Consider the following 12,163-nt stretch of genomic DNA (forward strand, 5'->3'; position numbering starts at 1 on the left):
TTTAGTCTCTAAAGTCAACTTTCCTCTAGCAAGGCTCCCTTTGCGGATTTATCCTCACGAAGGCTCGCGAGGATAAACACCGACCCCAGCTCTTCAGCCTCAACGGGGGCCATAATTTTCTTTCTGATGTCTGGCTCTGGAGATGCTGTCGCGGTACTTTTTCTGTGTGTGAAAAGTAGATTTTGTAGCCCACGGCAGGCCGTGCAGACAGCCCCGCGCCTCTTCGCGCTGCCTGGTCCGGGGTAGACAAAACGCTTAGGTCCGATATCTGCCGTCCGCAGTCTCCCGCGTCCGCGGAGGCTCCCGCCGCCGCGGGAGAGTGTTTGAAGATACCCACGGCAGGAAGGCAGTGCCGGCAGGGAAGAGTGCAGGAGGCTGTTGGGGTGGGTGTGTGGAGAGCTGTGTGCGCTGGCCCCTCTCGGGTGGCAACCCCCGGCCGTGCTTGAGCCGTTTGCACGCAGAAAGTTAAATGCAAAACAATAATCGGGCGCTTCCCCTTCCCCCGCGAAAGACTCGCCTTTCAGGTCGCTTTAATGGCTTGTGAGTGATCGCTTGAATTTATTAAAAGGCAAGTCCGGCATTCATAAGCCAAAGTTAGCTTCTTTAGTGCAGACACTGTTTGAAATGGGGACACCCGCTCGGCGCTGGCCTCGTCTGGTTATCGCCCTTCTTTTAGCCGTGAGGAAGCAGCAGTCCCTGGACGGATGTACGGAGCATCGACACTTTTATTTACTGTTTTTCTGGCCACGCTGGAAAACGACTCTGACTTTGTAAGTTTTCCTGTGTCCAGAGCCCTTGCTCCTCTCGCAGCAACTTTTAAAGGGAGCGAGCAGAGAGCCGGGCCGCGGGTCGGGCCCGGGCGGCGGGCGCGCAGGAGCCCCGCTGCACACTCGGGGCCGCAGGAGCCCCGGCGCGGCCGGCGCGGAGCCAGAGCCCCGCTGCAAAGCCCACTTCCAGCAGGCAGGACGGGGAAGGAGATCCCCTCTGAAAAGGGCAGAGTATTTCAAGTGACCTGACGCTAAAAGAACCCGTGTGCGTTTTGTCGCTGGAGCTCAGAGGGAGAGGAATTCGTGAGCGATACGCCCACGAAGGAGGCTGTACAGGTACCAGGCGCACCGTGCATCACCATCGCAAAGTTTACATCTGCATTTGCACACACACGCACCCCGTTCGTACCCGCAGCACGTCTGCGAAGCCACACACGGCTGTGCCTGCCCGTGGCTGGGACGCGCCTGCCGCCCCACGCACACGTGCGCGCCGGCCACCTCGAGATGAGGGCTCGATCCCCGCGGCTCAGCGCGGTGTTCCCGCGGGAAATCAGCACATTTTCCTCAAAAGGTGGCGATTCCCTGCTGAGCGGGGCTTTGCTGCTGGGGAGAGGCTGGGGAACGCTGAGGGGCCCGGTCGGGGCCCGGCGCGGCCGCGCAGCCCGGCCTGCGGAGCGGCTCCGCCGCCCCCGTCCCGCGCGGCTCCGCGGGCGCGGGGGGTCCCATGGTGGGCACGGACATGGCCTGTGCTGTGGCTACAACCCACGGGACACACGGACACTGCCATAGATGCACACAAGCTCACCGAAATCACCGTTCGCGTTGCTGTTGTATTACAAATAAGTCCGTATCTGTACATATACCTCTCTATCTACATTTGTAGGTAAAGAAAGAGCGGTGTTTCTAGAAAGACACACATTCATGTGTTTACATGGAAGTATATTTTCGAAGGCTCACAGAACCTCTATTATTCAATGCAATGCTTCTGCACAATGGGTGACATTTGTAACAGAATGGGTGTAATTTCCAAATTCATCCAGAAAGATTAATAATTGAGATTCTATTTTGAGTGAGGGACAGGTCTGATTTCCTGAACCTGCTGAACGTGTGAAGGTGGGTTCCATTTCACCACAAAGATGCTGTGTTTTAGGGTGCATTGTTTATTAAAAATGGCCAAGATTTTAATTCTGTATCAATTTTTTTTTCCCTGCTGTGAACGTCTACGGGTCAGATTTGGTTCATCTTCGATAACATGAAACACGATCTTGTGAAGCGAAGGGGCTATTTTTATCATGCAGCTGGAAGCTGTCATCAATTCGCAACATTTATTTCAGCTTTAGAACGATAGTATAAAATAGCATGAAGTTTCCAGATGACGCCCGTACTGCAGACAGGATTTTTCAAGTATAATAAATCAAATTAATTACCTTTTAGATATATACGATCATACTACCTCTCTATGAAACTGCTATTAAAAAAATACTCGATGTGTGCATCTGTGATTGTGCATGTGTTTACATCTGGGGAACCAAACACAGAATTTAATGTCTGGGGTAACTGCAACGAGGCAGGGTGTAGGATCAGTGGGGCATACTCAAGTCCGAGTCCCCGTATGCCACGTTGTCGAGACGTGGGCACGACTTTGCTCAGCAAAAAATTGAAAGTTGTGTTTTGGCACGGGGCAGAACTGTAAGATCCTTTAGGACACTTTCACTTCCAAAAATCCCGTGAAGAAATATGGCCAAAGAGCGAAGGAAGAATAAGCCCGGGAAAATACCCCTACATTAGCAAGCTTCCCCGCGCCGGGCCATGCGTTTTGTGCTTGATGTTGCCCCATTCTGGAGCCGGGGGCAGCGGGGAGGTTCGGGACTGACCACCTGGGGACGGTTCCTAGAAACCGCGGCTGTGCGTAGGGGCGGTGCGTCTGTGTCAGTGGGGTGTGTGTATTTGTGTGAGTGCTCTGTGTGTGAGCACTCTGTGTGTAAGGGCTGTGTAAGTGCTCTGTGTGTGTGTGTGAGTATTCAGTGAGTGTCAGCCGTGTGTGTATTTGTGTGAGTACTCTGTGTGTGCATGCTGTGTGTGAGCTCTGTGTGTGCGCGAGTGTTTTGTGTGTGAGTGATGTGGATGCGTGTGTGCATCTGCATGTGTGTGATGTGTGTGTGAGTGATGCGTGAACGTGCTCTGTATGAGTTCTGTGTGTGTGACGTGTGTGTGAGTGCTCTGTGTGTGTGTGCTGTCTGTGTCTGTATGTGACTGTATGTCTGTCTGTCTCTGTGTGAGCGCCCGCCGTGCGCCCCGGCGGCAGCCCCGGCGGCGCATGCGCGCCCGCGGCGCGGCTCCACGTGCTGTTGAATATTTATGCCGCGGCCCCGCCGCCCGCGGAAGGTGCCCGCGCCCGCCCCGCGCCCGCGCACGGCAGCGCCGCCGCCGCACGTGCTGCCCGCCCGCCCCGCTCCCGCCCCGCTCCCGCCGCGCCCCGCAGCCGCCCGGCCCGGCCCGTCCGGGGCTGCCCCCGCCGCGCCGTCCCCGTGCCGCGCAGCGATGCGCCCGGGCAGGGGCTTTCAGCCTCCCCCTGCACGCTGGGCAAACGCGACCTCCCTCCTTTAACGGGCTCTTTAGGGAACCCCCGGCCCCCTCCTCACAGCTGTTCTCAGCGCCGGGGGTCGCCGGCCGAGAGGCTTTTCGTGGGCTTATGTGTCAAAACGCGACGGGTACAGTCACCAGAAGAGTACCGTCTCTGGGGAAGGGAGAAAGGTTCTTGTAATGGATTCCTTTCTGTCTCGTTCCTCTTAAGAAAACCTCATCATATTGTATGGCCCATCATATTTTATTGCTGGTATATCGACATCGCATGATAGATCCGAGGAAGAAACGCAGGCTCTTGGCATTTGTTTCTTTGTAGGTTGTAGGTTGTTTTTTGTTGTTTTTTTTTTTTTTTTTTTTACAAATACTAGTAATTCCCAGTACTCATTGTTCAGCGGCACAAAGTAATTTTAAAGCCTTTTGTACGGTGACAAAATAACATCCCATGGTATCAGAAATGTGCTTCTATATCTTGGTAATGAGGTGGGTTTTTCTTTACCCTGAGCCCGGAGGGAAGGGAGCAGGATGGAGGCTGGAGCCCTCGGAACGCGTGCGGGCTCCCGGGCACACCTGGGCACTTGCCCTGGCCCGGGCAGAGCCGCGTCCACACGGCCCGGCCCAGCACCCCCCAAGTTCCCAGAAAGGCCCTTCCGGGCGGAGCGAGACTGGCTGGAAATCGCCCAGCGACAATTCCCTCTCCGTAGCCTCTCTCTCCCTCTCCCCCTCCGCCATAGCCCACCTCTCTCCACCGCCCGCTCTCCCCTCCTTGCTCGGCGCTGCAGACGAACGCGCGCCCATAGGTGTGTGTGCGCCTGGGCTGGGTAGTGGAAGCCTCTCCGGGCCAACACCTGGAGGGCCTGTGTCCCCCTCCCCGGACGGCTGAGGCTCCCTGCACGCCCCAGCCGACTACAAGGGGCGGCAATAAAGCCGATGTCCATCATGTCGCCTGTTCAGTTCAGAAAGGGCAGATCCTGACCTCGGTTCCCCAAGTGGAAGCTTGTCTTGGGCACGAACTGTTGTCACCATTTGCTCCAACATTTAAACAGATGTGTATTCATACATATTTTTTCCCTGCTTTCCATCCAGCCTTTTTTCTTTCTTCCATTTTCCCCTTTAGCAGAAGGGGAAAGCTCCCAGGTAATTGCAGGGGCGCGAGAACGTCGTTCAAGCGGACAGTGGAACCCGACCACACACCTGAGTCACATGCCCACGCCTTCGCGTGGGAATCCGCTCCCATCATTTAGTTCCCAAGAAAACTGTTGATCTCTAAGTGTGAGCCTGAACCTTTGCATTTGGTGCTAATGGCCGCTTCGCTTCCTCCCTCCCCCCAGCCCTCTCCCCTCCGGGTTCGTCCCTCTGTTGTGCTTCCAGAGATAACCAGGTCCCCCCGGTGGGCTGGGGCAGGAGCAGGGCGCGGGCGTATGCACCGGGACGGGACCGCGCAGCGCTCGCTGCGGGGGCAGAGGAGGGGGACGTGCCCTCTCTTTTTCGGACAAGAATGGGCTCTATTATTATTGTTGTTGTTGCTGTTGCTGTTAGTAATATTATTGTTATTGTTGTTGTTGTTTTAGTTGTTACTATTATATTAATTTTTAAATTATCCTTTTGCAACTTGCAAAGCGCCTGTAAATTTACCTTAAACCTGCTTTTTTTTCCCTAGCCAATAGTGTCAGGGGCCGGCTAGCCTGTCCCTCCGGAGCATTAACCCTTGTCGCTAGCTGGAGTGAGTGAGAAGCTGAGGTTTGGCCCTGAGGAGCTGTGAGGAGCTGTGTGTGTAGATCTGGCACAGCTTTGCTCCCTTAACTCCTGGATCTTTGTTTTGGTGGCGACCAGGGAGAGCAGGGAGCGCTGTGCTCGCATTTCCCTCTGGCTTTTACACACACACACACACACACACACACACACACAAATCCCCCTTTCCAACTTTCTGCTTTTTGCGCTTCTCTTCCAGTTTTTTCACTTCTCAGACCTACTGGCAGCATTTGCCGAGATCTAGATCCCCGTCGTGGTAAGTGATGCTTTTCTCCATTGCAAAACTCGCTCAGCTCTCGGCTAGCTGTCCCAGGGATGGGTGTAGAAGTTGTATTTGTTTGGAACAGAATTGCCCAACCCCAGTGGTTTCACGTCAAGCAGCACAGAGTAAAACTATTGTCGTGTATTAACTCTGAATGGGAGCAAACAGACCAAATAATCACTGCTGGCTCCGACAGTAGCACGGCACTAATGTCATTCTTTTTAAGTTTGCAAAGCAACTTCTTTTTTTTTTTTGGTTGTTATTGGGAAAGCGAGCCTGTGTTTTCGGTCGGAACTTATATATTTACATTACACACCAGATCATAACAAACTATACAAAGAATGCAGCTGCCATATGTGCTTTGTGAACATACAATTATGATTGGGGGGTTCAAGCATTCAACTTAAGTGTTGTAGACACACTGATACCACTCTGCAAGATTCGTACAGTACCTGAAAACTCACTCCATCTTTGGGAAAAGGGCTGGACAGACGTTGCATTTTTAAAACCTCTGTTTTTTTTTTTTGTTTTTTTTTTTTTTTTAATAAATCAACTTCAGTAAATGCCTCCTGGACGTTTATTTTTAATGTACAGTCTGCAGCTCTGACTGGATCAAATTCACGATTATTCAGATGAGGTTGAATTTGAATAACTTGCTGGTTTCTCTCCCCCGCCCTCCCCCATCACACTCCCCCTCCTCTTTTTTTTTTTTTTTTGTTTTGTTTGTTTGTTTTAAAAATTAAGAAAATGAAGAGAACCGCTGAGTCCGGCTGACCTTTGGCTGACATAATTTAGCAGGAGACCGGTCGCAAATGAGGACTGGATAAATTAGACGCTCTAATTCTCCAGCTAAAACGATACTCAGCGCCCGGCTTCCAGCTCAAGGAGCCCGGGCAGGGGCTGCCCCGCGGCCCGGGAGCCCCAGGGCGGCGGCGGAGCGCGGTCCCGGCGGAGAGGCCCGGGGAGCCGCGGGCACCGCCAAGTTCAGGGCTCGTCCCCTGCGCGCCGCTGAGAAACGAGCCCCGTAGCCGCCTACTAATGGCTCCCTCCCTCGGGTCCCCGCTCCGCAGCCGCGCAGAGGCCGCGTGTGCGCACGAGTGGCGCGGTCGCGCCCGGGCCCTGCGGCTCAGCGCTGCCGCCGTCCCGCTCCGCGCCCGCGGGCTCCGCCCGGCCGCGCCGCTGCCCTCGGGGCCGGCCCGGTGGCGGCGGGTGAGGGGCCGGGGGCGCGCAGCGGCCGCTCCGCCGGCGCGGGCAGCGATCCGCGGCGGGCCGGGCTCGCAGGCGGCGGCGGGGGTGCGGAGCGGCCGCCGGCCCCAGGACGCGGTGCCAGCCCCCGCCCGGCCTGATTAGCTTGTCAGGGTTTATCTCGTTAAGTTGTGCAGGACGTTGCTGACATGACAAGGCACGGGCAAACTGTAGAGAGGGATTAATCTCCAGAAGTTGCTGTCACAAAAAAAAAAAAAAAAAAAAAAAAAAAGCAAACAAAAACCCAACAAAAAAACCCCAACCCTGTAAAAAGAGAAGGAATCAGCGTTTGGTATTTTAGGCGATCATTTGTTGAGTATCTGCGGGTATTGCTGCTCTGCTCAGACTGGCTGGCCAGGGGATCACTGTTTTAGAGACAGCGGAGCGTTCTCGTGGCGCAGACTGATGTCCTTTCCCCGCGGGAAGAGGTGAGCGCCGCTCCCGCACTGCAGCGGCCGGTAGGGACCCGGACACGGCAAGGGACCGATCCTGAACTCCTCAGGCAAAACTTCCAGCTCAAGCGGGACCGAGTTCCCAGCCGACAGCAATTTCCCCCTCTCTAATGAGTCGCCTCTGCTACCAAATGTTGCCTCTACTCAGGTTCCTCAGCGGGCTGCAGCTGAGTCCGAGAGAATTTGATCCTTTATTCCAAGACGTGTTTTAATAAAACTGCTGTAACGTTGGCATTTTATTAGGAGCCTATTGTTTCCAAATTAATCCTTAATCTACAAAAAAGTCTATCCTACCAAACTAGATTCACTCTGTGCACCCCTTTCTTCATCTACATGCATTTTACTACTAAGAACCTACCTCTACATTTCCCTGAATCATCAGACCATTAATTTGCTGGGGAGCTAGCTATTTCACCCAGATGGATATAATTCTGAATAAACTCAGAGAAATGCAAAAACATGTGCTTTTCTGTCATATCCCCTGCCCCCCCCCCCCCCCTTTTTTTTTTTTCCTTTCCTTTTTAGTCGGTTTGTGTTGAGCAATGCCTTCAGAAACTTCATTATCTAAAAGGCAGACCTAGAGGGCAGGGACTTTGGGAAGAGTTCCCTTTTATTCTGAAACTGTCTAAACTTAGAGCAGGGTTGAACATGTCCTCAAATCTGCACCTTCCAGGGAGAAATGAATGATGTGCCAGACACTTCACTTCTAGTCAAAAAAATATAAACCAAATGCTGTGAGGTTCAGAATTCTTTCTCAGGCCTATTTTCTGTGCGCATTTTACAGTCTGAATGTAAAATGGTCACCTCAGAAGTTGATAAAAAACTCCTGTAGATGTTATGGTATATATTTTGCTCCATTTTGTTTTAAGTAGATTTTACTAACAATTCATATGAAAAGAAAATGGACAGCCAACCCGACAGGATACTTCTGCAGGTTACAGGCCAAGCACACTCAAACAGCTCACATTAGACATAAAGTTGGGCTAGGTGTAATATTTCTGAAAAAACATCCCCCTTCCCCCTTCTTCCCCTCCTTTCTTCCCCCCAATGCAAATAGATATATCTTTGCATAATATAATTTTAAAATGTCACCCCTCTTTGACTTTTCTGAATGGTGAAAGTTTACACCCAGGTCAGCATGAAGCACTGTAACAAAGGGTGGTTTGCGGTGGAATTTTAGGTTTTAGGATATTGTGCATAAAAAAAATCCTAACATAGCAAGTGTAGTTTCTGCCTGATATCTAAAAGAATTACCATCTAGGAAACACCCTGAAAGTGCTCATCTGCTAGATAATATGAGTGCTGAATAGAAATGTATTTCCACTAGCTCTGCAATACAAATAAACATCGTTAATATGTATGATTGAAAAATCAAGAATTTGTAAACACAGTGCCAGCATCACAGCACTCAAGATATTCTTTCCTATTTATAAAAAATAAATGTTTAATTATTCAAGTTTGGATTTTCCTTGTTGTATCTTTATGCTTCATTGGCATGTTAGGTTTAGGAAGTGGGGTTATAATACAGGCAGTTACATACCTAATGTAAGTATCTATGTTTGAATCAAAATCATTATCTTTCACATAGGTGAGTGAAGCAGGTTATATATGCTTACAGCAATTTTTGTGTCAGTCATGTTTTTTGATCCATTTAGATTTTGTTTTATTTTTATTTGCCACTACTTCTTGCTGCAGGACTTTCACTGAGACAAATATACCTAATATGAGCATTTATAATTGTCTGGATAGTTTGTTTGAAATACTCAGGATATTTTTTTGAAACTAAAATGAAAATATACTTTTAATGCTCGATTAGTTTTCTGTTGTGATATTTGTAGGAGTTGTGTAGCCTCTATGTGTGCTTGGTCAGTATACAACATGGTTCATACTTCCACCAACATTTTTAATCATACAGCAAATTGTTGAATGTTCCTATAAGGAGTAGTGGACAAAGGCTACCAGGAAGGGTGGCTGCATTAAACTGGCGAAACACATGAGGGCTGAAATAAGGGACTGAACCAAACCACACTGAAATCAATGAGAGACTCTTACTGAGTGGGAACAGGCTTCAGGCACAGTGTAAATCACTGTACAGGTACGGCACTTTTCGTCTATTTCCAGTTTTGGTTTGGTTTATAGTATGTTGTTTACAATTAACATTCTAGATTAAAATTATTTACAGGTAACATTCTGGATTAAATTTTTTTGATTCATGTCTGGCATAAAAATGTCTGTGTTTGGATGGAAGTGCTGATAGGAAACCTGGACTGGTATTGCAGAACTGATGGAAATGACATGCGAGTCACCTTATTCAAGCAATGATTGCTTTCAGGATATTTCTTAAAATATTGGTCTTTTAGACAAAGGTGTGTTTTTGTAGGAATGAAGTAACTATCCAAGAGATTTGGTCAAGTCCTTTCCAGTAAATCATTTTTTCCAGCCACATGACTAAAAGTTGAAAATTGCCCAGATTACCATATCTCTATTCTTCTTTGCCAGGGAGTAAAAGCAACGTGGGACCCCCCTCTCTCCCGCTGCTCTCTCAGCCTTAACATGGTCCTACAAATATAACATAATAATTAATTCACTGCTAATATTGGAACTTGACTGTGAAAAAGCTGTTTTCTGCTAGGAGAATTCAGTTGCAGTAAACACTGCTAGAGCAAATGGAGTATTTCTGTTGGGATATGCTATAAATGGTGTTTAGTCAGTTCCCACTGGAGCCATAAGTTTAGGATCAGATCCTGCTTAATATCATGTTTCTCGTGATACTTACTGACTGTAGCAAAAAGCACAGCTATTTAAAAAAACCCCTTAAAAATATGTGGTCTTGCTTATCTAGAAAATCTCAGTATCAATGGAATTTTTAAATTTCTGGGCACATTTGGAAAGGACTTAGAGACTACTTTACAAACTTAACTTCATACTTAGATACTCTCTCCTTTTTAGTTCTATTGTGTACTGAAGAATAGCTCATTTAATTAAAAAATCCTAACAGCATAAAATTGTGGAGTGTTGTCAGTAGTTGCAGAGAAAGGGCCAAATTCCTGTTTTCTTATTCTGGCAAATTTTCCCACTGGTGCTATGGCTTTTATGAAGCTTGGACATGTATTTTAAGATCCCACCAGTAATAAAGAAATTGTTTTACTCTTGCTTAAGCATTTTCCTGCTGGCTGATGACAGCAATCAGAAAGCTGCATGCTCCTAGTTTTTCTTGTCATAAACTAGGAAGTGTTCAGTTGAAACCCTAAATGTTTCAAAAAGCTGTAAACAACTACTTCTGATATGAATCTGTACATGAACAACCTGTCCATCCTCTTCCAAGTAGGACTTTGAGCTAAACTACAGGAAAAGGTCTGCAGCCTTTTAACTTTTTCCCAGCCAAAGCTGTCATTAGTTAAAATATTATTTTTACCTGTAGAAGTACAATGAAAGGGCTTTACAATCCAGATCTGTTTATACTGTGTAGGTCTAGTAAAAAACCAAAGTTTCCCCTCTGCCGTGCCCAAATAAACAATGACCCTATTTTCAAGTTCCACTCAATAAGTATGTTAAATGCAGAAAGTATTTTGAGTAAATGTCATGCAGCTGTTTGGTCACTTGCAATTCCTGTGGTGTTGTGTCTGCCTGTGTTCTGTGTACTGCTATTGATACTGCAAGTGGACACTGCTATTTCTGACACATCTTGTTGGATTTTCTATAAGTCTACAGGTTTTGTTCCAAGGAGATGAAAATAATGAAGCATTATAAATATTAGATGGTCTTGCTCCAGTGTGTGGTGCTGTAAATCTCTGGAGATTTACAAAGAGACAGTGACAACACAAATGCAATTACACACGATACTACTTTATGAGCTAATTCTATAAAGCAGAATCTCAACTGTGCACTGACAATAATTTTTCATGGCGACTTTTGGAATGTCTCATGGAACCTTTTAATAGATTAATTATTTGCTCATCCCAAAATAAATTTGCACGTGGCTAGAATTAAGCAAAAGGCCCACCACTGCTTCAGGAGTTTTGCCTGAGAAAAAAACTCAGGACAGAGCCAGTTGTTTCAGGACTCAAATGAAAATGCTGAAATACTCTGATAATCTGCCAGGACACTCTTCTCCGGCTGTGCACCGCAACTGGACATGCCCTGCGAAGCCTTTGCACTGTCCACTGCTCTTTAAAGATTCTAGGCTGGTGAAGGAGAAATATTTCTTCTCTGTTGGTTCAACAGGTGACTTTGAAATGACCTATGAATTCTTCCACTTTTGTCAAGCTGAGATCAATAGCTAGCGTGGTTCTAGGAAAATACATGTAGGTATTTTCTCAAGGCATGCTAATTTAAAAAATAAGATCTGGAAAAACACTTGTAGTGTTAGAGGATTCAAAGACTACTGAGAAAAAAAACAAGTTTGGAATTGTTATAGCAGCTGCTATAATCTATTATGTAAATCATCTGGGATTTAAACCAAAATATTTTGTAGGATAGTTTTTGTCAAATAATAAATATGTTATCATTTAGACTTAATGTTTTTCCAGAGGTGTTATTGTTATCTGATGAAAGTGAAACCTCAGAGTACTCCTTATTTTGACTGATGAGGATTTAATATTTATTTATAGTTGTGCCAATGATAACACCCATATATCTGTTCGAGAGAACATATGTTTCTCAAAATTGGGTGTTGGAATTAATGCTGTTGATCCATACCAAGTTATATTTGTCTTCTAGGTGTCACCTACATATTCTCACCAAATTTAGTCATAGATAGTAAAAGACAAAATATGTGAAAAGAAACCCCAAAAGGCATAAGTGCCTTTGGCCACATTATTACTTACTTTAGTGTTCATTTATATCACCATAAGCCTGTCTGTAGAAACTTGATGGTTACTCTTCATTGCCTGAGTGTTCTGAACTGGCTTTTATAAAAACAAGAATCAGGGCCTTTAATTCATTTTACCCTTCTGTACAGGGCTGCTGTTGGGACATGTCAGATCATCAGCCTGTTGACTAAAGTACAGTATGATTTCACTAATGACTGGGATGCATACTGCAGATTACCATATTTTACAAATTAGTGAGTAATCAAACACCATAAAAATCAAGGATACTGC

At 47.4% G+C, this 12,163-nt stretch overlaps 1 long non-coding RNA gene across 2 annotated transcripts in view; it reads left to right on the forward strand.

Moving 5' to 3' along the window:
- Positions 1–5,096: 5,096 nt before the first annotated feature.
- The window catches only part of LOC125331095, a 67,759-nt gene continuing 60,692 nt past the window's right edge, over positions 5,097–12,163 (forward strand). Inside the window, exon 1 of one of the 2 annotated variants that reach the window (XR_007205859.1) lies at positions 5,097–5,358. This is a non-coding gene — a long non-coding RNA (uncharacterized LOC125331095). Of the gene's footprint in view, positions 5,359–9,106; positions 9,157–12,163 lie in introns of those variants that run through there. The other variant, XR_007205860.1, reaches the window with a different exon arrangement.

The sequence above is a fragment of the Corvus hawaiiensis genome, chromosome 10 (assembly GCF_020740725.1).
Source record: "Corvus hawaiiensis isolate bCorHaw1 chromosome 10, bCorHaw1.pri.cur, whole genome shotgun sequence".
Classification (NCBI taxonomy): Eukaryota; Metazoa; Chordata; class Aves; order Passeriformes; family Corvidae; genus Corvus; species Corvus hawaiiensis.